The following is a 25970-nucleotide window of genomic DNA, read 5'->3' on the forward strand; positions in this document are numbered from 1 at the left end:
GAAATTGGGCCAACATTGATGTGCATGATGCATTTTAAGCTCAAGAGGAATCCCATGGTTGCTACAGGTTTTGTTAGAAAACCATCATAGTAGTAGGATATCTAGAGAAGGTATAGAATCATATAGCTATTATGGTTTCTTGGTCCAGGATTTGAAGCAATTTTTGTGTTAGGATTTTATCTCAAAGGCTCCTAAAAGTGGCATAGTTGGATAGTGCTCAGAAAGAGCTTTCCAACGGTATATTGCAGTCCATAAATGGCCTTATAGATCAGGAGTTATTGCTAGTCAAATGCAGGTACCTCAAAATTCAAATGGGCTAAGTTAAAGGTGGTGATGTGTTAAAAAGGAGACTGATTTTGGAAATAGGAAAAAGTTGGAAGAGTAGGTAGTGGAGCTACTAAAGGATTTCCAAGTGAACATTGCATAGCAATACTGCAATAAGAACCATTTTTATTGGCCCATAGGAAGACCCATTACACAAGTCATCTCAAATGAAGTTTACCTTGGAAGATTATAACTCAGAGCGTAAGGGAGTGCCTGGGATGATGATAGCCTAGGATGACTATCTGAGAAGAAATATAGTGCATGCGTAAGGTGAAGGCTCAGGATGGTAAGTGGTCGGGCATTGTGGCAACAACACAACAATGGAGAGTAGTGCAGTGTAAAAGATTGAATTCATTATTTTTTCCTTTGAAATTTTAACAAAGGAACTGGGTGAAAAATAGAGGCCCAAGAAAATTTTCTCTCTCATCTCTGATAGGCATGGGAAATATTTTATAGGCCCAAGATGATGCCATTATGATGTCAATATGGAGGAGACATGGCTTGCACATATCATGTTTTCACACACCCCATGTGGGCCAAATTTGAGTGACATGTGTCACCACTTAGATGAATCCATGTCGCATTGGTGACATTTGCATGATGACAACCTAGAAGGTACTACCGACTAGAATCCCAGAAGATATAACCTATAAGGGCCTACTTGGAAGATAAATCCTATAAGGAAAAACCCAAAATGAAAATATCATAAGATAAATATCGTAAGGAAAATACCAGAAGGTTAACCTTGGAGGAAAGACAGAGTCATGATAGAATTTTTGGTTGGGATAATGGGCTCGATAGATGGAGACTTGATTCCAAAAGGAAAATCCCAAAAAATTTACCCTAAAGGAAAAATAAAGGCACGTTTGGAGTTTTGGCTAGGATAATGGGCCCGACAGATGGAGACATGTTCTCGAAAGGTTCACCGTAGAGGAAAAAAAATGTGGAGTGGGAGTGTTGGTTGGGATAATAGAGTTTAGGGATAGAGCTATCGGATGGAAGTTGACAATTTTGTGAAATGTCGGAAGGCACACCTAGGTCATGGTTTTGTAGAGATATCACATGCTATTGTGACCAAGGACCTTCTAACGAAATGTAATGAAAAATTTGTGTGGCCTAAGGGCTTAACTCCTATGCATATGAACAGTTTAGCGAATAGATCTGTGATTTGGTGTCAAGGATGACTACATGGATTTTTGGATCAAGGACCACAATTACAAATTGTATTTATGTGCCTAGTTTATACATATCAATCCATGTATATTATTCCTTCCATGCTAGGAAGAATCAAATTAGAAAAATATTCTAGGGATTAATGGAGATTCAACCATAGCTCAAAGAGGCCATGTACAAAGTACAATCGGAGCACGGTGAGAAATCAATAAGCATGGAATCCCTTGTTTGAGTACATAGTTTGACTGAGTATTAATTATCACCATCAAGAAATGCTCATCGTCCCATTTACAAAATTAATTATGTTGCAGAGGCCAAGAATTTAGATGGGTCAGTAGAATAGGAGGTCATGTTTGAGTATGCTCTCGAGTAGCGTGGATGATATAATGATGGCTAGAAGAGACAACATTGCTATAGTGGAGGAACAAAATGAAGGACTGAAAATGTGCAGTTCTGGGATGTAGCATTATTGTGGGTCGAGTAGAGAGATTAACGTGAGTGTGTGTTGATGTAACCAGTCAAGAATGCATATTCAAAAGAGAAAGGTCGAGAGTGCACGAAAAAGAGTCAAGCTTGAGAACTGTTGAGTTTTGATTGTTTGAGGACCGATATCAAAAGAATTAAATGTTATTGTGGTGTGGATAGAGTGTTGTGTGGGATGAGTTAAGTGAATTCTGCTAAGTAGAATAGAGAGTCAAATTCATAGGAGAATAGAGGGCCAAGTGGATGACATCATAGATGAAAATAGGCATAGAGGTTGTCATTTATAGTGAGTATTAGTTTCCTTATTGAGTGTGGGTTGGGCCATACATATTAGGGAGTTAGTTCTTCCATCTAGTGGGTTCCTAAGGAGAGATTTGAGGTTGCTTCATCTTACAAGTGGGTGCATACATAAATCCATGAATTTGGTCCTTCATGGTAACCTAATCGTTTTTCTATAGAAGAAGGGGAGTTGTTGCTTCCTGTTAGTGAGTTCTAGTAAACAATATAAGGGAGTTGTTTCTTCCTATGAGTTGTGGCTCACAAATAATTGTAATTTAAATAGAGTAGGAACTTTTATTTTACATCTTAATACAACCAAATCTTTGGTGGTTTTTTCTGCTAGAAGGGCTTCCATGTTAACCCTCTATGTCTTGTGTGTATTTTGTTCATGGTGTATGTGTTAATGTGTTGATTTGTATTTTTGGTATATGATATGTTGTTGATGGTTCACATGAATGGTTGCCAAGATTAAATGAAAATATAAATCAATGCATACAATATTAAATTAGTCTTAGTACTAGTTCACACACCCTCTCAGTATTAAAAAAGTGTTTCCAACAATTGGTATCATAGTTAGGTTCCTTCATGAAAATCTTAACCGCTTGAAAGTAAATGAAGAATAAACATGACTAATAAAACTTGAATTATAGCAGAAGGAGTCCCATCTTTTAATGGATTAGATTATGAGCTCTCAAGGATTAGAATGGGAACCTACTTTATGGTCATCAATGAAGATGTTCGGTTGTCTATGGAATATGGATAAAATAATGAGTTTAATTCAGAATCCAAGGAGATTATCATGAAATGGTTATCAAAGACAAATGTTGATAAAGTTAGTCACTGTGAGACAAAAAAATAAAAGTTGGACAAGATGCATTGTATATATGGAGATGGTAGAATTGTGGCTCAAGAGAAGGTTGAAGAGCCTTATTTATCAAGAAGTGAACTAGAACCTATAGATGCAACCATCAAGGAAGAGAAAAGAAGGAGAAAGAAGATGAAGGCATCCCTCAGGAAAGATTCTCTAATGTATGAAGATCTTCTTTCAATTGTGAAAATTGCAAATCATCACTACAAAAGTGAAGAATAAGAATTAGAAGAGAGGCCATGCTGCTTAGAATGTAAGCTATTTTTTGTGATGGATATAAAGATATAGGAAATTTAGTACACATTCATATTCTAAAGAAAAATATAGTCATCCATCTAGTAGTTTTGAGGAAATACTATCATTCGTAGGAATAACTAACGAGGGTACCTTAGAGGAAGTGTAAAGAAAACTTCATGAAAAAACTGAAGAGAAATCCAATGAGTATCCATATACAGGTGGAAATGAATCCATTCCTTGTAATGATGAAGGAGTACTCCTCAGACCCATGGAGGATTTTGGAGACTCAGAAAGGGGTGTAGATCCTTGTGATGAATTTGTTAGCACATATGACAATGAAGAGAAGGATTTAGATCATAATACTATTTAAGGACAAAGATCATATATACTCTTAAGGATATTAAGGAGATTTTATGAGAATGTGACCTTGAGAATGATAAGTTGAGAAAAATTGTTGTTGATCTTAGTGCTCAACAAGAGAAAACCAACATATTGAATGAGAGTTTGATAAATCGTCTTCATGAGAAAGAATATCAATGTGAGAGACTACAAGCAGAAGTAGTCTTATTGAGGCATGACCTAGAAAGGGTTGATAATCAATTGTCTTAATATCATAAGCTTGAGGAGAGCATAAAGGCCTTGGATGAGATTATTTTTAAGTAGAGATCGCCTCTCATCTAGTCTACTCAAGATATCATAGGGGATTTAAGCTCCATGAGAGTAAAGGTTCAAGGGTCAGCAACCCAAGAAAATGCACTTAAAGGTCCCAACAATAATAAAGGAAAATAATTTGTTGAACAACAACAACAATCAAAGAAGAAAAAATAGTAGTAGAATCTTAAGCACCAACAACAAGGAGAAAAACTAAAGAGTGTAAAAAAATAGCTAACAAAAACAGATCAACAACAGAAGAAGCGATAACAAAGTGTTGTTTATGGCAGAAATTCAAAAAACCATGGAAGCTACATGAGGGACCAACAAATATCCTGTGTGCCTCAAGGAAAATATCATCAAGGGTGAAATGCTTCTAGGTATGAAAATTTGTTCAACGGTTATTGTATTTCTTGCAAAAATTATGGGTATAAAGCCATATTCATTGTAGATGGAATGTAAGAAAGCAAAGCATGATGGGCGGCAGAAACCCAAGAATGCATAAGATGCCCAAGAAGGAATTTGGTAATAGAAACATGAGAGATTATTATTACCCAAGGAGTCGGTATGAAAACAACACGAGAAGAAATAATGTAAATTCTATGAGAAGTCAAAAATCCTTTACCCCATTCCTAAGCCATGTTGCATGCCACAATTGTGGAAATTTTGGGCATATGGAAGCGAGTTCAAATATGAGAAGACAAGGAATTCCACTCATAACATGCATGAAAAATAGGTAGCTCGATCATTGAAGATGAGAATAAATATGAGAGAAGAGTATTATGAGTTTGTATTTACTGCTCTATGTGGAGACAACATGTTAAAAAGAGGAGAAAGAAATCATAAGAAAAACAAGAATAATGATCCTCTTACCCCCATGATGAACCCCTATATGAGTATTAGTCTCATTAAGCATAAATTGCAGGCAAGAAAGAGTAGAAACAACCCAATTATTTCTCTCTTGCAAAAAATAAAAAAGGTAGCAAGAAGATTTGGGTAAAGAAAAAGGAGATGAAGGAAAAGTGTTTGAGCCTGATGCAACCATGAGAAAAATTAGACAAGGGTGAAGAAGAAAATGGAAAGTAATGCTCCTACTAGGACCTAGTAAAGTAAGGTTTGGAAGAAGAAGGAGGATAATCTACTCAAAGGGAGTAGGTGTTACACAGTAATTTGTCACTAGCATGAAAACCAAGGTGATCTGACCTCTGGTTTGACCAGTGTTGAATTCCCTAGTTTAGGGCTGCAAGTTGACTTCAGAAATTTGCAAATAGACCATACTTTTGGGGTTGTTCAAGGGTTGTTTCTTCAACTTGTTCAAGGAAAAGTTGACCTGAAATTAACCAAGCGTTTTAGAGGTCAATTTCAACTAGTTTGACCAAGTTTGACTTTGCTGATCTAGGGTTTGCTACTGCTGATATAAAATTACAGAATTCAGATTTTGTACTATTTCTCTCTGTTGAACTATTGAAGATAAAAGAAAATTTGATCAAAGGGTTTCCCCGCATTGGGGTTTGTCCCTGGCTAGCTGCCACATCTTGTGTCTCTTGTCTTGGCTTGTTTCTGTTGATCATTTAATGTTCTATATACGCTTTACTTAATGTATATGTGACTGCTAATCTGTGGGTAATAAGAAGAAAAATAAGTAAACTGATCTAAGCATAGAACATACCATAATTTAACATGGTATCAGAGCTGAGGTGAAGACAAAGCTCAAGCAAGAGCAAGAGAAAGAGAAATCACCGAAGAGAAGGTTGGAAAGGCTATCTTAAAGAAATCATGGGGTCCTCAACACACTTCCCTGCTAAAGACAAACTCCATGAGAAGTCTTTCTATCACGGATGGAAGATGTCTTTCGATCTAACATTAGAAGAACAGGAAGTGTTGGACCATGTGAGAGGCAGAATTGTTGAGCCTCCATCAAATGCATCCGCTGCTACTAGGAACAAATGGACCAAAGGAGGAGTCAAACCAAGGAAGGTCATCCGGGACTCTATCGACAAGCGCTTGGTGGCCTATATTTCCGAGCTGAACACCTCCAAGGAAATCTACGATAGACTGGTGAGTTTATTTAAAGTTAATGATGCAAATAAAGTCATGTTTCTTAGAAATAAGCTGAAGGAAATTAAGAAGGGAAAAGATAAGAGTATGCAAGAATATTTCTTAAGGATCACCGAGATCAAGAAAGATCTCCTATCTATTGGGTAAGTAATTCTTGACAGGGAAATGACACTCACAACTCTTGCAGGACTGCCATCTGAATGGTATATATTCAGGACTACTCTTCTCAACAATAACATAATTCCTGGATTTGAGGAATTAATGGCTATATGCATTCAAGATGAAACAAGGATGGAAGAGCAATAAATCCCCATGCTTAAAGGTCATCCCTCTGCCTTTTCTTCTCATACTAAAAGAAGAAACAATTCCGAGGCTAAATTCAAAGGAAAGTCTGGACCAAAGGGTGGAAGAAATGGACGATGTTACGATTGCAATAAAATGGGTCACTATGCAAGGGAGTGCCCTGATAAAAGGGACTCACATTGGGATGATGATCAAAATCCCTCTCAGTAAAATCAAAGGAAATTTGGCTTATTGATAGTGGTGCCTCAAGGCACTTCACTAGTTACAAAGAAGCTCTCTATAATCTAATAGAGAAGGAAACCAACCTGGAAATTGTTCTTGGAGATAATTCAAAATATTCCGTGAAAGATGGAGGAAATGTCACTATTCAATTGAATCACAGTAATACCATCCACTTACAAGATGTATTATATGTACCTGATCTCAAAAAAAACCTGGTGTCCATTTCAACAATGGAAGACAAAGGCTACGAGGTGGCCTTCAGCGATGGCAAGGTACGTGTATAGAAAAAGAACTTTAAAGATGCTTTTACTCTTGGGTTTCGATTTGATTCATTATATCAGGTCGGAGGAAGCCCGCTGGGTGTCATGTCTTATGACACATCTGTTACACTAAAAAATGTCACCATGGCTATTTACAGTCGGTATGGCTCAATCAACAGTCATACTACCCTCTTGAGCAAGTCTTATGCCTCTGCTATTCATGTCAAACTCCAAGAAAGAGAGAAAGTCCTTATAAATATGTTTATCTCTGGGTACGCAGGTTCTCTCAAGCCTTGCCTGCGGGTACGCACCTTTTGTTCATAAGGTCTGCGTCCAAGGACGCTCTGTATCTAAAGGGGCAGGTGCGTCCCTCTGAAAAGGTTAAAATGCGCAAGTTTTATCTTCAAAAACTTACTTGTGGTCATTTCTAGAGCATTCTAGAAGGTTGTCTGATGTGTATTGAGCGCCTCCAGATGGTTCATGCACTCCTATCAAAGAGGAACTTATCCCATCAATAAGGGAGTGATCCCATCCAAAGAGGGGACTATCCCATTGATGGTGGACCTGATTAACTTCCTCTTGAGCACTATAAAAAGAGGCATTGAGCCAGAAGGAAGGAGGTTGAAAGCTATAGATTTCTAAGGGTAAATGCTGCAGGAATTAGGACTCCCATTTAGAAGCTTGTGAGGAGAGATTGTCATCTTTACTTGTTCTATTTGGAAGTGGGTGAGCTTTGTCAAAGTAGAGGAAGACTCTTGTGGACCCTGGAAGGAGCTTGCACAACACCAAGGCTCAGGTTGTAATGGTTCCTTTTGATTACCTTTAATGCAAATTGGTCCATTCTTCTCAATAACTTGTTGTTAATGGGTTATTTCATGTACTCCTTGGTCTATATGTTGAATATGCTTTGTTTTATGTTATAATCAGGTGCTATTTAATTGTTTGACTGTTGGTGATTACAGGTTTTGGAGAAAAGGAGGAGCTCATCCAGATCAACAAAGCTTGGACTTCTACGACAGCGTTTGGACAAAGGTAAGAACGAAACACTTGATTTCTCATATCATAATGTATGTTTAGAGAAGGATAGTTCCAGTTTGTTTTGTTTGTCATTAGAATGTCTTAGACTTCTAGGAAGGTCAGTTGTGTCCGCACCCTTGACTGATTCCGTTTGACAAATTGGGGTTCTTCCTCGAATGCCAGTGAAGAACCCATTTTGATGATGTCTCATGTGAGGATTGCAACTCGATCGCAAGATTATGGTAGTAAGAATCCTGTTGATGGTAAGGAAGAAGAATCTTCTCACTCTAATCCATCAACCTCAGCTCCTGGTTCCGATCCACTACAGATCGAGAAACCTAACCCAGACTTAGTAATTAAACCGCCCGCCAAGGGTGTACTTCGAAAGTCTGCTTTCAATCCACATGCGAGAGTGGCCCAGAATTACAACATTGTTGAGGACTTAGCTGTTTCACCTTCAGCAATGTCGGCGTTAGAAGTGCTGCAATCATGCCCAGCACAACGAAAATTGCTTTTGTCGGCTATAGGAGCTGTTGACGTTCAGGATCCAAATCTAATAATCTTCGATCTAGAAAATAGTACACCACGACTCCCCCATCAAATGGCTTTCCAAATTCCAGTGATAGTCAAAAACAGGCCTATTCATCGCACTGTGATTGATGAGGGAGCTTCTACGTGTATTATGTCCATTCAATGTTGGAGATCCCTTGGTTCTCCTTCGTTGAACCAATACCCCACCATCCTTAAGGCCTTTGATGGCCGTGGGTTCCGTCCGTTTGGTATTCTACAGGAATTGCCTATAGGGGTAGAAGGTAAAACCGTTAGTCTGGATGTGGAAGTGGTTGATGCCCCTCTAGACTACAACCTTCTTTTGGGTCGAAGTTGGTCATATGCTATGACAGCGGTCGTTTCATCGGTCTTCAGAGTAATTAAGTTTCCACATAACGGTAAGATCGTGACTATTGATCAGCTGACATACTTTTCATCCGACCCAGCCTCTTCAGAGAGTATCCAGCATGTCGGTAAGACGACAATCCCTTATAGGGACGTTGGTGTAGGTTTAGTTAAGGATTCTGGTTTACTGGGAACTTTTCCTCTCCCTCCACTCAGCGTAGAACCTTCGTTTGCAACAATTCATATGATTACATCAGAAAACATTATTTATGATGATCCTTGGTATGTCCCATCTGACTCTGAGATAGACTCATTCGGTAATGCTATGCCTTTGAGTCCATATGAAATTGCTTATGAAGCTCTCATGTCTTTTACCGACTTTCATTCAACCGAAGTCGACCAAATGAATGTGGTCAGTGAAGAATCACTTTTCCCCTCAACCTTAGAACAGATAGCGTTTCCCAAAGTCGTGTCATCTGACGAACAACTTCGCGAAATCCTAAGTGTAGACGATCTACCATGGGAAGATCTCCATCACAGATCTTCGTTTTTACCTAAGGATGATGCATTTGAAAATGATTTTTCATCTATCTTTACCGCTGAATATGTCAAAGACGCTCAGGATCCAACGAAACATTCTGATTCAGAGTTGAATTTAGGGAATATTTCTCGTACTATCCCCATTGATATTTCAGTGAAGCCCGGAATTGAGGAGAACATTCATATAGGTGCCGCATGTACAGAAGAAGAAATCCAAACTTACAAGGCCCTATTCCAAGAATTCCGCGATGTGTTTGCATGGTCTTACGAGGAAATGCCGGGAATCGATCCTGCCATTGTTGTTCATGAAATCAAAACCTACCCGGATGCTAAACCCATCCGGCAATGGTTGCGTCAGATTCACCCTCGAAAAGCGGCTGCAATTAAAGCAGAAGTTGAAAAGCTGTTGAAAGCAGGTTTCATTTATCCGATCCCGTTAACGGATTGGGTATCGAATATTGTTCCAGTCAACAAGAAACAAGGAACAATAAGAATCTGTATCGATTATAGGGATATCAATCGAGCTTGTCCAAAAGACAACTATCCTACGCCTTATATTGATCAAATTATTGATGATTGTGCCGGAAGTGAAATGTTTTCCTTCATGGATGGTTTTTCGGGCTATAATCAAATCAATATTCTACCTGCCGACCAACCAAAAACGGCATTCATTTGTCCATGGGGGACATTTGCTTATTGCAAATTACCTTTTGGGCTTAAGAATGCCGGGGCCACTTTTCAACGGGCGATGTCTTACGCATTTCACGACATCAAGCACATTGTGCAACCGTATCTCGATGATTTGCCTACTCATTCTTTACATCGAGCTGATCACCTTGACCACCTACGAGCAATCTTTATGAGGTGTAGGCATTATCGAATTCGGTTGAATCCCCACAAGTGTGTTTTCTGTATAGAAACAGGTCGATTGCTGGGATTTGTTGTTTCAAAAGCTGGCATTCGCATCGATCCCTCGAAAGTCGAGGCGATCATCAAATTGCCTCCTCCTTCGAGTTTGCGCCAACTCCAGAGTTTGCAAGGGAAAGCGAATTTTTTACGTCGATTCATCCCAAACTACGCCGAGGTCACTAAAGGTTTTACACGGTTGTTGAAACAGAACATTCAATTCTTTTGGGACGAGATTGCCCAACAATCTTTTGATGCACTTAAACACGCGTTGACCCATGCACCGTTGTTGCATCCTCCCAACTACAACCAGGACTACTTCTTATACCTCGCAACTTCACATTCCACCATTGGGATGGTGTTAGTTCAAGAAGATGAATTCGGAGTGGAACATGTGATATATTATCTCAGTTGCACCTTAAATCTCACTGAGCTAAAATATTCGCATGTGGAGAAATTGGCCCTGGCAGCCGTTCAAGCTGTCCAGCGTTTTCGTCACTACATTCTTCTCCGTAAAACTACAGTTATTTCGGATTGCAACCCTATGACTTACATTTTGACAAAACAATTGCTAGGTGGCAAGTACTCTAAATGGATCGTTATCCTGCAAGAGTTCGACTTGGAGTTTGAGAAGTCCAAGTCTAAGAAATCCTTAGTTTTTGCGGAATTGATGTGTGATTTCCCGCGTACTGACACAGAGACTGTGGCAGAAGAGTCCATTGCGGACGAATCTTTGTTTCTTATCAGTACTTTAGATCCGTGGTTCGGGGATATAATCATCTATCTCCAAACCCAAACCTTTCGGCCTGAAGCTTCAAAAGCAGAACGTCGAAAAATTAGGTTTCAATCCCAGCAATACAAAATTATTGGAGATACACTATATCGCCGGGGGGCAGACTTAGTTTTTCGACGTTGTCTAACTCAAGAAGAGGCTGAGAGAGTTTTGAATGATTGTCACTCTGGAGCATGTGGTGGTCATATGTCTGGGTATGCCACAGCTCAGAAGGTGTTGCGCGCTGGTTACTTCTGGCCATCTATGTTTAAAGATTGTATCATTGCAGTCCGGAAGTGCCACAACTGCCAAGTGTTTGATCGAAAGATGCGCGCACCACCTGCTCCTCTCCACCCTATAATTGCCGTTGGTCCATTCGCCAAATGGGGTATCGACTTTATTACTTGTAACCCTCACTCGGCCGGGGGGCATGCGTATATCATCCTCGCGGTTGATTATTTCACTAAATGGGCCGAGGCGATGCCTACATTCGACGCAAGCGGCAAAACAGCTGCAGTTTTCATATTCAATCATATAATAACTAGGTTTGGTGTCCCACAAGCAATTATTACTGACCATGGAAGCCATTTTCGAAACACCATGATGACTGAACTTACAAGCCAGCTTGGTTTGCACCATGACAGCTCTACTCCTTATTATCCGCAAGCCAACGGTTTGGTTGAGTCTATCAACAAAGTTCTGGTTATCATGATCCGACGAACCATTGGTATTCATCGGTCAAATTGGCACAACATGTTATTTTCGGCGCTATGGGCATACCGAACCTCAGTGAAAACCTCAACAGGGTTCACTCCTTTCCAGCTAGTTTATGGCTTAGAAGCAGTGTTACCCATTGAATGTGAAATCCCATCACTTCAAATGGCTGTCGAATTACTTCCAGCTACTTCCGAAGAGGAAAAACGTTTATTGTACTTAGCTAAATTAGATGAGACTCGACGCGACGCTGCATTGGCAATCGAGACTCACGCGAAGCGAATGAAAGCTCAGTATGATAGAAATGTGACCCCTCAGAGTTTTTCGGAGGGAGACCTAGTGCTCTTATATGATCAAGCTAACGATAAGCTAGGTGCTGGAAAATTCGTTCCTATGTGGCATGGACCCTATATTGTAAAGCGAAAGCTAGCAAAAGGGGCTTATGAGCTAGTAGATTTTGATGGGGACTCTTTGGATAAACCCAGAAATGGACTTTACCTAAAGAGGTATTATGCTTAAATGGTGGGTATGGAGAATTTTTAGTTAGGTTAGGTTTTCTTTCTAGCTAGTATGATTGTTAGTTAGTCAGTGTGCTTAGCTTAGTGAGTGTGTTTTTCGTCGTTATTTTGGCTTATCTTGGTTTTGCTCTTGATATTGTAGATGTCGACGCCCCTCCAAACATACATTGGATTTGCTGATGGTGCTTGTCGTAGTACACGGAATATCTCTTCCGCAGCTTGGGTTATCTATTCACCTTCTGACGAGTTAGTTTCTATACATGGGGTAAGCCTCGGTCAAACAACGAATAACATTGCAGAATACAGTGCAGTGGTTGAATTATTATCCGAATCTATTTCATTTGGAATTCGACGTTTGATAGTGAGGTTAGATTCTGAACTTGTTGTATTATAGCTTAATAGAGTTTATGCCATTAGAAATCCTGTGTTATTAAGGTTGTTTTTGAGAGTGCGTCTCTTGGAACGTGAATTTGATTACATTGAATATCAACATATTCCAAGGTCCTTGAATACATTAGCAGATGCAATTGCTTCTCGAGTGTTGGACAGACATTTACAATAATCATGCAAGTAAATTTAAAAAACATTTCATCATACATGTTAAACAAGATAAGCCGGTAATAGTGATATATATATAGATAGGAGTGTGTCAAAAAATATACATCGTCTTCGATCATAGGTTGAAAAACACCTTATGATCGGCAAAATGATAAGTACAAAAAGACAAAAATGTCACATGTGTCTACAAAGTGACTAGCCAATCACTGGTGGTGCTCCCTATACAACACCACTGCACGGGCTACCTTGCGCAAAAATCTCCTCAACGGTCCAGGGACCGCGACTACGTAGCGCTGAAGTCTAATAGGAATATCATCCATAGAAGTCTCCGGTATATCCGCCGTCAGACGCTGTAGATCATGCTCCAACTCAGTCAGTACCTCTGCAGCCGCCGCGTCCTGTGGGGCCGGTAGCGGTGCAGCTAGATGTCGCTTCTCGAAAGGCCGAAGGTTGGCTGGACGCTGTGGACCAACATCTGCATTTTGAAAATTTTACTGTTAGTTTTGAGACGATATATATAAAAAACAAAAAAAATACATAATTTGAAAACTCGTGAAAAATAAAGTACCTCTGTCATCCCATTGTTCTCCCTGTGGAAGAACCATGTCCGGATCACCTCGAAAATCTATTCCGGCATACGGAAAGTCCTGAATCGTGAACACCTGGTCCTCTAACCAGTGAAAATAACTGTTAGTAAATCGAACAACTGCCGCACCCTCGTCCGGATGCCGGGCCATCACAGCAACCCATCGTACCAGCTTTGGCTCCTGAGGACCCGAAATATCAACAGTGAGATGCTGAGGGATCAGCATTGGAATCCTCTCTAAGGCAAAGCTCACGACTATAGGCCCATATCCAAAGGTCTTTAGTCTCCCGGTCTTTGCCTTGGTCAGTTGGGCTTTCAAGTTAGCCAACAGTGCATCACACCAGTTGAAAATGGTGCCTTGGAGATAATCAATTGCCATCCGAAATTGAGACCTAGTAGCAATATGTAAAGTGGTTGAGCCACAAATTCTGGTCACAGTGAAAGCTAAGACCATGAGTTCACGTTGAGAGACATATTTGATCTCTATGCCTTTCTTGTGCTCTCGATCAGGTAGGCACCAATCTGCTCGGAGACTATCAAGGGATTGGCCACCCGGCCTAGTCCCAGCCAGATTGAGTTGCTCACCTCTATTCGGCAAGCCAGTAAGAAAGTAAATGTCAGCAGGCTCTATCTCGAGTTGTTGCCCGCTGATATAAAAGCATTGTTCTTGAACGTTCCATCTCTCGACCAGCCACTCCAAGAACCTTACCTGAGCTCTCATACCGGGTATGGACCAGTATTTGTATAATCCACATCCTCTTAGGGCATCGAGGGAAGGTTGATGATTGATTGCAGCTTCATCAACCTCCTCATGCTCTCTTTCTCTCCAATCCAGCATGATAAGTGCCCTACACATGAATAAACAGGCATTAAAATTAATTTTGGGAAATTTCAATGGTTAGTTTGGGAGTTTGGGGTTTCAAAACCCGCGTTTTGCGGAGGACGCACCCCGCGTTTGGCGCACAGTGCGCCGGGACGCAAGTCGCCTGAAGGTAACATGCGTCCCCCGACCTTTTCCCTGTATAGGAAAAAGTCGGGGGACGCAGGCCAGCCTTTAGGAAACCTGCGTCCCCCGCAGGGCGGTTTCCAAAACCCAAAACCCCCCAAAAATCAAAAATGAAACCTAAAACAAAATTCTAAACGGATGAAATTGACAAGGAGGATGTTGTGAAATACCTAGAAGAGACGGCATTCGATTCTAACAGTCGGATTTTCCGCAGCAACCACGGGAAGTTTCTTGTCAAAAGCTCCTTTTTCAACCTCAACAGTCAAACGGTAAAAATGACATGGTAAAAAGTCTTTTTATAGGTTTTTTGGATGAATTTGTTCATTTTTCACCATGGAAAGATGTTTTTCGATGAATTTTTGCCTATCTTAAACAGGTATGAGTAATGTGTCGCTTTTGTGCAGGACAAAGGGACTTAGAGGGAAAATTGTCATTTTTCACAAACAAAATATCAGAGTCATCTTTTAAGCCCTTTTCTGACTCCTAAAACATGAAAAGATTGCCGAGCGTTTCTTTTACACTCGTTAAAATGGAATTAAAAGACGGTCCCCTTATAGCTCTTTTCTGACCGTAAAATCAGGAAAAGATTGCCGTGTTTTTGTCGTTTCAAACTCGATACGGAAATGAAACGACGTGTCCTTGATCTCTTTTTACTTTTCAGGTCAGTGACACTAATTATGAAAGTACTCCTTGGTCGCAAGATCAAGCGGTTCCCCCAGGTATTATTTTATACTTTTTCGGGCTTGAGGGACACAAATTTACGAAAAAGTTCAACTTGGAGTTTCCTTAAGTTTTTCAGACTCTCTAAAATTGAAAAACGCCGAGTTTCTCCTATACTGGGCTCGTTAAACATTTCACAGTAAAGGACTTGTTCAATTACAAACAGGAACGAACCACTCCTTCCTAGGGTTCGAATCAAAACTGGGTTGGACTCATCCGAAGGATGAGCTTATAATCAAGCATATATTATCCTCCTCAAGCTTGTTAAAAAATAAAGAGGTACTTGCCAGAAATGGTGGGGGAAAAAAGAGAAGAATGAGCCTATTTGTTACCTTTTGTCTCAAAAGAAACTTTATTACCACTCTTGGACACGACACTTTTCATTCACCTGGGTTGGGAAATCTTTTACCTCACAGTCAATCAAACCACTTTTGAAAGTCTTCAACCGGGTTCCGGGGATTAACTTTGAGTTATTCAGCACCAAACCATCTGTCGTGTCGTTATGTGTCCAAGAGGTCTGCAAACAAAACTTTCACCTGCAAAATACTTGTCATCCATTTGACCATCCCTGAGTCAGTCCTTACAGCAATATTTCTTCAACTTGAACAATGATTTCGTGTTGTGGGCTTGCCCGCAACGGGTCACTTTATATCGACATCAGCACATTATCTAGAGAGATGACTTAGAAATCGTCAGTGCCTTGAAGTCTGCATGCATCAATGGCAGGTTTCTTGCCTTTGACGTCAGTTTACATCATTGACTTTCGATCAAAGGATTCCGTGAAATGTTCGACATCAACTCATTCATTCACATCTCATGGATTGTACTGGGTACTTTGAGAACCATTGACATTACTGGTGGTCTCTCTCACACTTGTTAACAGTTTACATCATCGACTGGTAATCAAGTGGTTTCTACCATGTTCGACATCAACTCATTTATTCGCATGGCTAGAATCGTACCAATTCGAGAAGTAGGAATGAAGACCCTGGATCAAATCTCTACCATCCAGGCTGTGAGAAGTTTTGTATTCATTATCTAAGTAGACTAATCATAAACAGATGGCTGCGCCCATACTGTGTCTACAAAAGTCTATGATTATGATGTACTGCAAAAACATTCCTATATCAGAGTAGTTAGTCTGTTAGTTAAAGTTTTTATCTGAGTATGGGAATGCCTACCTCAGTGATGATATAATCTTATCCCTGTATTTTGTGTTGAAAATTGCAGGTTCCAACCAGGTTCTCCACAAGATAATCCTCGAAATGATAAAGCGCTTCACCCTTCCTAGATAATACAAAACCCTAATCTATTCCAGGCTTCGCACTTTAGGGGGCAATCTGTTACACTAAAAAATGTCACCATGGCTATTTACAGTCAGTATGGCTCAATCAACAGTCATACTACCCTCTTGAGCAAGTCTTATGCCTCTGCTATTCATGTCAAACTCCAAGAAAGAGAGAAAGTCCTTATAAATATGTTTATCTCTGGGTACGTAGGTTCTCTCAAGCCTTGCCTGCGGGTACGCACCTTTTGTTCATAAGGTCTGCGTCCAAGGACGCTCTATATCTAAAGGGGCAGGTGCGTCCCTCTGAAAAGGTTAAAATGCACAAGTTTTATCTTCAAAAACTTACTTGTGGTCATTTCTAGAGCATTCTAGAAGGTTGTCTGATGTGTATTGAGCGCCTCCCGATGGTTCATGCACTCCTATCAAAGAGGAACTTATCCCATCAATAAGGGAGTGATCCCATCCAAAGAGGGGACTATCCCATTGATGGTGGACCTGATTAACTTCCTCTTGAGCACTATAAAAAGAGGCATTGAGCCAGAAGGAAGGAGGTTGAAAGCTATAGATTTCTAAGGGTAAATGCTGCAGGAATTAGGACTCCCATTTAGAAGCTTGTGAGGAGAGATTGTCATCTTTACTTGTTCTATTTGGAAGTGGGTGAGCTTTGTCAAAGTAGAGGAAGACTCTTGTGGACCCTGGAAGGAGCTTGCACAACACCAAGGCTCAGGTTGTAATGGTTCCTTTTGATTACCTTTAATGCAAATTGGTCCATTCTTCTCAATAACTTGTTGTTAATGGGTTATTTCATGTACTCCTTGGTCTATATGTTGAATATGCTTTGTTTTATGTTATAATCAGGTGCTATTTAATTGTTTGACTGTTGGTGATTACAGGTTTTGGAGAAAAGGAGGAGCTCATCCAGATCAACAAAGCTTGGACTTCTACGACAGCGTTTGGACAAAGGTAAGAATGAAACACTTGATTTCTCATATCATAATGTATGTTTAGAGAAGGATAGTTCGAGTTTGTTTTGTTTGTCATTAGAATGTCTTAGACTTCTAGGAAGGTTAGTTGTGTCCGCACCCTTGACTGATTCCGTGTGACAACATCTCTTCAGTTCGAACTATGGCATTGGAGGTTTCCTCACCTTCATTATAAAGCTCTACCCGATGTAAGAAAAATGGTGACCAGGATGCCCGAGATCATATTAGAGCAAGAAGGTGTATGTCTAGGATGTGCCAAAGGAAAGCTCAAAAGGCGAAAATTCCCCTCAAGCCAAAGCAAGACCTCTGATATATTGCAGCTAGTTCACTCAAACATATCCTGTATGATGCCTGTGAACTCCTTAGGAGGGTATTTATATTACCTCACTTTTACAAATGATTATTCTTGCAAGACTTGGATATACTTCTTGAAAAAGAAGGATGAAGTGTTCTCCTGGTTTTGACACTTCAAAGCCTTGATCGAGAATCAAACCGAAAAGAAGATAAAAACCTTAAGGACTGATAATGGGACTGAATATGAATCCAATGAGTTTCATGACTTTTGCAAAGAGGCTGGCATTAAGAGGGGGACTACTACACCATATACTCTTGAGCAGAATGGTGTGGTGGAAAGGAAGAATCATACAATTGTGGAAGTTGTCTGTGCTATGCTCCATGATCAAAGACTTCCGAAGTTTCTATGGGCCAAAGCTGCAAATACTGTCGTGAAAGTAAGAAGCCGAATAGGTATCAAGGATACCTGACCATCATGAGCACGATCATCCAAAATGAGCCTTTGTCATTCACAGATGTTGTCAAGCATCAAGTATGGAAGGATGCTATGACCGAGGAATATGAGTCCATTATGAAAAACGATGTTTGGGATGTGTTCCCCAGACCCCAGGACAAAGCAGTTGTCACTTCAAAATGGCTTTACAAGATAAAGCATGTAGTTGATGGAAGTGCGGAGAAGTATAAGGCTTGTTTTGTCACTCGTTGCTTCTCCCAGAAGGAAGGTATAGTCTATGATGATATATTTACACCTGTTACCCGATATACCACCATCCGCTCGATCATAGCCCTTGCTGCTACGCAAGGGTGAAACCTACATCAGATGGATGTCAAGACTACATTCTTCCATGGTTCGATCAAACAAGAGGTCTATGTGGAGCAACCTAAAGGATTTGAGATTTATGATAAAGAATCACATGTGTGCAGGTTGAAGAAGGCCCTCTATGGGCTAAAGCAAGCACCCCGAGCATGGTATGAGAGGATTGATAGTTACTTCATGAAGGTGGGATTCACTAGGAGTGAAGCCAACCCTAAACTTTACTTTAAGGTTATAGATGAAAATCCTCTCATACTGGTGCTATATGTTGACGACCTCTTTCTAACAGGTGTAGACCCTCTCATTCAAGAATGTAAAAGGGAGCTGGATTTTGAGTTCGAGATGAAAAACCTAGGAATTATGCACTATTTCCTAGGACTGGAAGTCTGGCAAAAACCAGGGGAGATTTTCTGATCTCAAGGAAAATATGTGGTGAAGGTATTGGAGAGATTTGGCATGGTGGACTACAAGCCCGTAACTACCTCGATGGAGCTTGACTTCAAGAAGTTAAGAGGTAGTGTTGCCAGACCTGTTTTACAAAATGCTACTAAGTATCGTCAACTCGTCGGAGCATTTATGTTCTTGGTGAACTCCCATCTGAATATATGCTTTGCAGTCAACACATTGAGTCAACATATGGTTGAGCCTCACCACTCACATTGTATTGGTGCCAAGAATCTGTTGAGATATCTTCGTGGCACAATCACTAATGGGTTGAGATACACTGTCGGGGATGTGAGACTACTTGGGTATATTGATGCTAATTGGGTAGGCAGTGTGGTGGACCGAAAGAGCACTTCCAGGTGCTGTTTCTCTTTGGTATCTGCCTCGATATCCTGGATGAGCAAGAAGCAGAAGTTGGTGGCTTTGAGCACCGCCGAGGCAGAATACATTGCTACTAGCATGGCCTCCTTTGACGCAGGCTGGTTGCGAAAGCTCTTCAGTGAGCTGTTTGGATTTACATTGGATACCACCATGATCCTGTGTGACAACTAGATTGAGATTCATTTGTCAGAGAATCCCGTATTTCATGATCGCCCCAAGCATATCGATATTAGGTACCATTATATTCGAGATATGGTGCAGCAAGGAGCAGTAAGGCTCCAACATATCGGTACAGATGAACAGGTCGCCGACATTTTGACAAAGCCCTTAGGAAAGGTCAAATTCCTGACTTTCCGAGAACGATTTGGTGTCGTTTAGAGACCCTCTTATGAGGGTCGAGTATGATGTATTGAGCTCTGGGAGCTCCAGGGGGGCGCGGGGTACTTCTTGGAGCGACATGTGACCACAGGGCGACTCATATCCCCTGGTGGTGCACTATGTACAGGTTAAAGGTTCAACCTTCCCCTGTGACACCCCGTGGTGACTGTGGAACAGGATGATTAGTTCTCCTATGGGCCAGGATGATTCATTCTCCGTGGCAACTGTGGAACAGGATGATTAGTTCTCCTGTAGGCCAGGATGATTAGTTCTCTGTGGCATCCACTGGACAAGATGATTCATTCTCCTATGGACAGGATGATTAGTTCTCCTGTGGATAGAATTTCTTTTGAAATAGTTATTTTTAGACAAGTTATTGCCTAATACTTTTGGAGAGAAATGTTTTACAAGTAAAATCCAATATACCACGATCCTTATGTCTATCAATATAGCCACAAAATATGAGTTTTCCTCTTCATCTCTTCCTCTTCGCAAAACTTCTTTTACCCAACCCAACATAAAAGGACAAAAAGAGCATAGTTTGATGTTGAATGTAAATTCTAAAAAAACTATTTTGAAAAATATAGTACATAATAAAATTGTATCACTTATATTCCACTTCTTAAACACCAAAGTTCATCTACTAGAAACTTTGGTACAATGATAAAGCTATATTATCGATATTTAAGATGTATAAAGCTTGAAGAACCCCTGTCCGAATGGATCCAAAACTGGGGGTAAAAAACTGTACGTAACATTGAATCTAAAGCCCATGAAGAAAACTAAAAATTCCTAAAAATAATATTGATGGTTGTGGTGAGAGTACCTTCCATCTAGAGGTGCAAGTAAATTGTGAATTTCTGGCCTTGCGAGAGTCGAAGAATTGGAGGGAACCATCTATATGGCCCCGATCATTCTTTGTCCATGGATTGCAGTGAATGCCCTCCTCCGTTGACATTATTGTTTTCTCCATTTCTATTCTCTTCTCGGACAGATTACCTCGAAACAAATTTCTTTATTGTAGGAAATCTGATAATAAATCATTTTCTGCTTGCAAACACGGGACTGAATTGATTAAGGAAGCTATTGGTGATTACTTTCACTCCAAACTACATGCGTTTCTAGAAGAGGTGATTACTTTCACTCCAAACTACATGCGTTTCGAACTTCTTGCAGTGAATTGATGTTGTTTAATTCAACCATGCAGGTTGTTGGCAGTCCAAACTATATGTGTCCCGAAATTCTTGCAGATATCGATTATGGCATCAAATCAAATATCGCTTACGGCATCAAATCAGATATTAGGGTGCTTGAGATATTAGGGACTAACGTTATGATCGATAAAGGGACTAATGTTATAAATGATCATGTGGTATGGAGTGTCTGTGTAAGTCTTTTGGTTTCCTTTTTCACATTCCATTAACTATGTTCTCCACAGTGATTAGAGAATAAGATACATGACATTTTTGTGCAAATGTTTGGTTTCTTTTTCTAATAAAAAAACTAAACAAGATTAACATTTAATTGCTTTATCTGTGTGATATGTATCTATTCTTCCCTTCCCATAATCTGGAAAGATTTGTTTTCCCCTTAACTAATATCGATATAGAAAAATTGATATAGAAAAGATTTGTACGGACACTCTGGAAGATCTCAACTGATCTTCGACTGTTACTTTCCTAATCTGATCAACACGATCAACCGATCTCTGACTGTTACTTTCCTAATCTGATCAGAAAATCCGTTGTGGAGTTCTCCAGCTATTGTGGAAGTATCCAAAGCCCGGAATGACCTATCGGAGTTCTGGTCTAAATTTAGTATGTAACAAAAGGGATGCTGCCGATCACCTGTACTATTCCAGATAATAATTTTATGTCTGATCGCTTCCACAAAAGATTCACTGAATTCTTCTGGTGGGAACTGATGCAGAATAGTTAAAGCCGTGAACTCATGTTGAGGGAAGGGGGAATAATTCGATGGCTTATAAGATCGTCGTTCATCAAATTGAAACTTTCCATGGCTATTGAGCTGCCACTAATTTCTCTAAATCTTGGAGGCAGCAAGTCAAGAATCTCCTCTGACTCGTGCTCATGATCTTTTGCATTGTCGGTGTAAAAAGGTTCCATGTTCTCTCTCACAAATTAATCCCTTTCCCTTCACGATTTTTTTGCAGAAAGAATCTCCAAGAAGATGGCCGAGCGAGTGTTGTTGGGAAAAGTATCCAATTCGGAATGCCCCTATCCCACTCTAATAGGTGATAGTGCCTTAGCAACAAACATGGAAAACTAACTGAGTATTCTTCTTTATGAGATGCAAATAGAGAAAGAAGGATGTAACTAACCGGTGTCTTCCACTAGTTTGTCGATCCAATCACTCTCTCTTTCGTTCGCTTCCCGCTGCCTGCTCTTTCACTGGTCCAGCTTCACCCAGTTCCTGCAAGATCACAAGAGAGGAAAACTACACAAAAGACATAGATTCACATTCATAACTAGTTTAGGATCATATATAAACTAAATATGCAAATATAACAAGACATCATTGAAATACAAGCATATAGGAGAAACTCAAGTAGCTTTATTGATATGATAACAAGGTTCAAGAGGAGATACAACCAAATGATTCCTGATCCAGCATCTACCCCCCAGCAAAAGAATCCCTTCCTCTCCTCCAACAAAGCATAAATCACCCAATGTACTAATCTCAATATCAAACCAACAACAATTCTCTGCAAAGTACAAAATTCCAGCTTCCTGAACCTCTGGGTGAGAGATCCATATATAGATGTAAGCAGAGAGGATGAGTCAGCTTATGTTTTGACTTGTGGCTTATCTCTGTCAGTTCTTGCTTCCACTTGGAGGTTGAGAACCTCTTACTCATCACTAGTCGAATTCATTGAGGCAAGTGTCATTGAGGAAGATTCTGGAAGCTTCCAGGGTCTTTCCACCTCGTTGAATGAACTTTCCATTTGTCATTTCCCGCTCAGCGCACCCTGGTAGTGCTCTACCTGCGTTGCAGTGCACCTAGCGAGTGTAATCTCTGCATTTCAGCGCAGACAACTAGTGGAGCCTCTAAATTGATCCTGAATTGACTGTTTCTGAGTGGTTTTTGGTGGAGAACGTTTGGGAGAAGCTGTCTCTTGTTGACCTTGTTCCTTTAGGGGTAGGAACAACTCTTTTAGGGACTTTGGATCCCTTGGATTATGGACATTTCATGCTCAATGCTGTAAGGCAAAAAAATGTCTATAACAGTTGCCCCCTAAAGTATGAGACTGTTTATCGGGTGAAATGCTTTATTAGGAGGATCTGAAGTTCTTCCAATGCTGGGAGGAGACCTGTAATAAGATACAATACAATACATTATTTTTCATGCTGCTTTCATGATCTAGCTGAGGCGGGCATTCCCATGCTCAGCTTTATAAATTCATTTTTCTGTACATAGAACAGACAATCGTCTGATGGTAGACTGATGATTTTGATGAAATCATCATCCTTTTTGGTAGGATGATTATCTGCTGCAATGTTGTACATGTCAATGTCTTTATTTTTCCTAAATATATATCGCAGCCCGGATGGATGAAACTAGATCCAGGGTCTTCAATCTCGTTCGATCTTCACTCTAAGTACAAGTCGATCCATGTGAGAGATGTTTTGAAGTCAAACATGGAAAGACATCGCTTGATTACCAGTCAATGATGTAAACTGTTAACAAGCGCGAGAGGAATCACCGATAATGATAATGACCCTCAAGGTACTGTAGTACAATTCACGTGGTGTGAATAAAGGACTTGGCATCGAACACCACGAAAAATCTTTCGGTCGAAGGTCATTGATGTATACCTATCACCGGAAGTGAGAAACTTGCCATTGAGGCATGCAAGCTTCAAAGTATTGAAGGGGGTGTTCCTAGATCAACTTCTTGGATAATGAGTTGATGTCGACAAGAAGCGATCTGTCAAAGGAGGGCCTTAATGTATCCCACATCAGTGACACAGAACGGAGCAAATGATTTTGATGGAGGTGAAAACGATCTGATGATATATGGTTCAGGGTGGCGGTCATGAAAGGATGAAGGATAATGTATGGTAGTGGATGGGACACGGTTGACTTCTCTGGATGACTTCTCTTGAACATATCGGTGACACTTGTGTGATGGATTGGTAGTATTTACCCCAAATATGGATGGTATGGCGAGACCATGGTGATGTGACTGGTGAATGAAACAACCCAACCTGACTCAGGCACGGAGTGGAAGAGTCATGTTCAAGAGCAACTTGCTACCAATGAAAGTTCTTTGAGTTTCTTCCCAATTTTTCCCCAGTCATTTCTGACCAGTACCTCTTTATTTTTTTCAAGCTTGAGGAGGATAAGATATGCTTGTTCTATAATTTGCCCTTCAGGCAAACCCATCGCTATGTTTTAACGAGCCTAGCGATAGTGAAACTCATTCTCGTCTAAAGACAAGTTTGTCGCTATTAATGCTTTTTAACGAGTCTAATGACAAAGATAACTCGGTCCTTTTCAATTTTAGAGAGTCTGAAAAGGTACGTAAAGGTAACTCCAAAGTTCCTTTTTCGTCATCTAATCCCTTAAGTCCGAAAAAGTATAAAGCAATACAGAAGGGATGAGTTTTCGATAGTTTTAACGAGCCGAACAAAACAAGCGCTCGATATTTTTGTTCAATAATCCCTTAGGTCCAAAAATATTAAAATCTAGAGGAGGGATAGCACTTCCAGTCACTTTAACGAGCTGGAAGGCCAAAACTCGGCAATCTTTTCATATTTTACGAGTCAGATGAAAAGAGCTTAAAGAAGACTCGTCTTTCGAGGAACGAGTGATAAACGGGTTAGCAGCTGATTCCAGGTAAGGTTTGGAATTCTCCAATCACGGCAGTGTCACAAGGATGGCTAGTGAAATCACTCTTCGCAGTTGTTCCTCAAAATGCGTAAACAATCAAATGGAGGTGAATGATCGGCCAATGGAAAAGTGGAGGTGATGGTGCAAACACGACCAAGGCTTTAATGGCTGATAAATCTACATTCGCAGTGGTTATTTACCGGGTAGTTCATTTTTTAACGAGCTTAAACGCGGATTGAAACACTTGCTCGATCTTATGTTTATTTTTTAACGAGCATGAACTATGTGCTAAAACTGCTTGATAACATGGTCTAATTTTGATTTTTTACCATAACTAGCTTTGCCCTTTTCAAAGATAGTACTGTACCCTCAATTGCTGCATCAAACTAGTTAGAAATGAATAACATTTGCTTGAAAATGAGATTAAAACCCTAATATTTTGCTTTGAACTACGTAAAAAGCAATTAAAAGGTGTTTTTACCTCTCATTTTACCATTTCATTTGAACTTGGTTTGTTTGGAGCTTTGGAGGTGCCTCTTCCCCCTTGATTTTCATCAGCTGATTCCAGGAGATTCTGCGGACGATTCTCGATGTCGTCTGGACCAGGTAGGAGCTAAACTTGAGCTCTTTCATTTCATGGTTTCCTTTCTGCATTCTGTGCTTGATTTCCTTTTTTTCTGAGCCTCTGGGGTTTGATGGGGTCGCTCTGCCATCACCGCACCCAGTTCACTCGAAACCTGTGCTGAATGTCAAGTTGTATGAAGGAAGCTTGACCTTCGACGCAGCTGGAACACTGGGCAGGTGCGCTGGGCGCAAAAAAAGAGTTTTGTTGCACAGTTTTCGATGAAAATTTTTCCAGTTTCTCATCAAATCCAGGATCTAACTCCTCTCATGTTTGTCTTTCAGAGATATTGGAGCAAAATGACTCTTACATGGCGAGAACAAGAACATGAAGAAGAGGACATGATTGCCCTACATGATCCTGTCACGGTGAACGCGCTGTGGAACTGTGGCCTGCTGAAGTTCTTCCGTATCTCTAGCATGAGACAGCAGATCTACCTACTACAGTATTTGCTCGACGCTTGGGATCCTATCAACCAAGTATTTCAGATTAGGGGCAAATCTATCCCCTTGACCGTAGTAGACATCTACTTCTCGACTGGCCTGTCGAGGCAGGGTGCCCCCATTTCTTTGTCAGGTTCGGCCTGAGGGAGTGACTCTATGAGAGATTATGTCCGCTAGTATTGCAGGAAAGGATCTCAGCCGAGTAAAGACGGCAAGATCGTTATCAATGAGGTTGTTGACAGGCCCTTCAGGTCTATCCTGTACACTATTGGTAGGATGGCTGGTAGCGCGTCTCTTCACGTAGCCAACAGATCCTATGTGCAGCATGCCTTGGAGTGCCTCCAACTGAAAATATTCAACTGGTGTGATGCAGTACTTCTT

This window comes from Pinus tabuliformis, chromosome 3_1 (assembly GCF_031772625.1).
Source record: "Pinus tabuliformis cultivar Carrire ecotype Pingquan chromosome 3_1, CPIR1, whole genome shotgun sequence".
Lineage (NCBI taxonomy): Eukaryota > Viridiplantae > Streptophyta > Pinopsida > Pinales > Pinaceae > Pinus > Pinus tabuliformis.